The 2,062-nt window shown below is 27.2% G+C and overlaps 1 pseudogene; it reads right to left on the reverse strand.

Moving 5' to 3' along the window:
• Window positions 1–354: 354 nt before the first annotated feature.
• LOC126858703 (serine palmitoyltransferase 1-like) lies at window positions 355–1,939 on the reverse strand (annotated as a pseudogene).
• Between the last annotated feature and the right edge of the window lie 123 nt (window positions 1,940–2,062).

A 2,062-nucleotide genomic window follows, 5' to 3' on the forward strand; every position in this document is an offset into this window, starting at 1 on the left:
TTATATTTATTTTTATGTATCAATATTTAGTGGTATTAAGTAAAGAATATAAACAGCATTTAAATTCTAAGACTATTACAAAAACAACTTTCTACTTCTATCTCACATGAATATTAAAATATTTTTTAAGAAAAAATTTTTAAAAACATTTTCTTATTTGATAATTATAAAGCTTTGTTTTTAACAATATTTTATCAACAACATAAAAATATAGTTAAAATATATTTTCAAAAGATATATATATATATATATATATATATATATATATATATATATATATACAATGATATATTTGTAATATATTTGTTTGTGTGTGTGTGTGGATTCTTTGAATGTTTTCTTTACGATTTTATTTGTTTCTCTTTCAATTGTAAAATGACAAAATTTCCTCTGTACATTTCTTCAAAATATTTAATGCAAAATTGATATCGCTTTTATTCAAATTAGCAGATATACAAATTCTCAGACTAGGTCTAGGTAAAACTTTTTCCACTTCCAAATAAGCTAGGAAGTATAACTGCCAAATTATTTTCTACACATTTATTAGATATAGCTGATAGTAATTTCTCTTCAATGGCACGATCTTTTTTTTCTTTTAAATATATGTGTTTCAAAGCGTGATTCTGCAGAACTTGAGCACTCTAACATTGATATTTCTTTAAGACCACTGTCTATTGCTAAGGCATTATCTTTCAATAATTGAAACATTTGTAAATTATTTTCCATGATATCTAAAGAAGTAATAGCAGCAGATGCCAAAAGAGGGAGGCTGAGATGCTGAAAAACAATAACCAAGTCCAGATAAACGTTGATGATCAATAACAAATGATGTTCCCACACAAAACCTCCAATAGTTCCTATAGCTCCTTCTAAAGATCCTAAAAATATATATATATATATATATATATATATATATATATATATATATATATATATATATATACACATATTAATACATTTAATTATTGGCAATTTTACAATGTACAATTTTCTCACCCATTATCATATCTATTTGATTTCTAGGAATATTAAAATATTCAGTAACACCTTTTCCATGTAAACCAATAGTACCAAATGATATCGATTCATCAATAAAATTCTCAATTTATATTTTTTGCAAAGATCTAATAATTCTGGCAAAGGGCAAATATTTCCTGTATTCATATAGATGCCTTCTATAATCAGGAAACGTTTAGCTTTTGCAGCTTTTTTAGGATGTTGTTTATCTGCTTCCATTTGTTTTATTAAAAGATTATGTAAATCTTGAACATTATTATGCTTAAAATATTGGATATTTCCACGAGATGCATCTAATCCTTTTGAATTGCAAAATTTACTTGATCATCTACTGAATATCAAATCATTACGTTTACAATAAGCTGGAATTGCAGATGCTATAGTTGCAAATCCATAGGAATAAATAATTGCTTCCTCGACGTTCATAAAATTAGCCAAACGTTCTTCTAGTTCAAGATGTACATCGACAGTTCCATAAAACCTCGTGGTCCACACGAGCCAACACCATATTTCTTTATAGCTGTTATTGCACTCTCTAGTATTTCTGCACTGTCGCTTAAACCCAAATAATTATGTTGTTACCCAAATTGAGACAATCTTTACCATTGACTGTTATTCTTTTTCCAACTCTAGAAGTAATGTATTTAGGATTTAGCGAAGGATGTTCTTCCAGTGGTTTTGGTACTAGAGACTCTGGTCGATACTCTGCTAATTTACTTTCTACTAATTCTTTTGATGGTATTGAATGACTGTTATTTCGCCTTTAGAAATAAACCAAGCTAGCCAAATCACTAAAATCACTTCCAAAAAGATCTTATAATGCGGTAAGGTATTCCGCAAAATCTCCACTGATTCAATAAATAAAAACTTTGTGCTCATGATACTTGCTTTTCCAAACAATATGCTATCTTTGTGCTTACGATAAAATTCTACCAAAATGATATGAGCACATATAATATTGATAACAATAATTCTTATAAATATTACATAATCTTCTTATCTATATGGCTAATTAGTTTCGCGTGCGAATATACATAGATATATA

The sequence above is a fragment of the Cataglyphis hispanica genome, unplaced genomic scaffold (assembly GCF_021464435.1).
Source record: "Cataglyphis hispanica isolate Lineage 1 unplaced genomic scaffold, ULB_Chis1_1.0 scaffold90_size4991, whole genome shotgun sequence".
In the NCBI taxonomy this organism is placed as follows: domain Eukaryota; kingdom Metazoa; phylum Arthropoda; class Insecta; order Hymenoptera; family Formicidae; genus Cataglyphis; species Cataglyphis hispanica.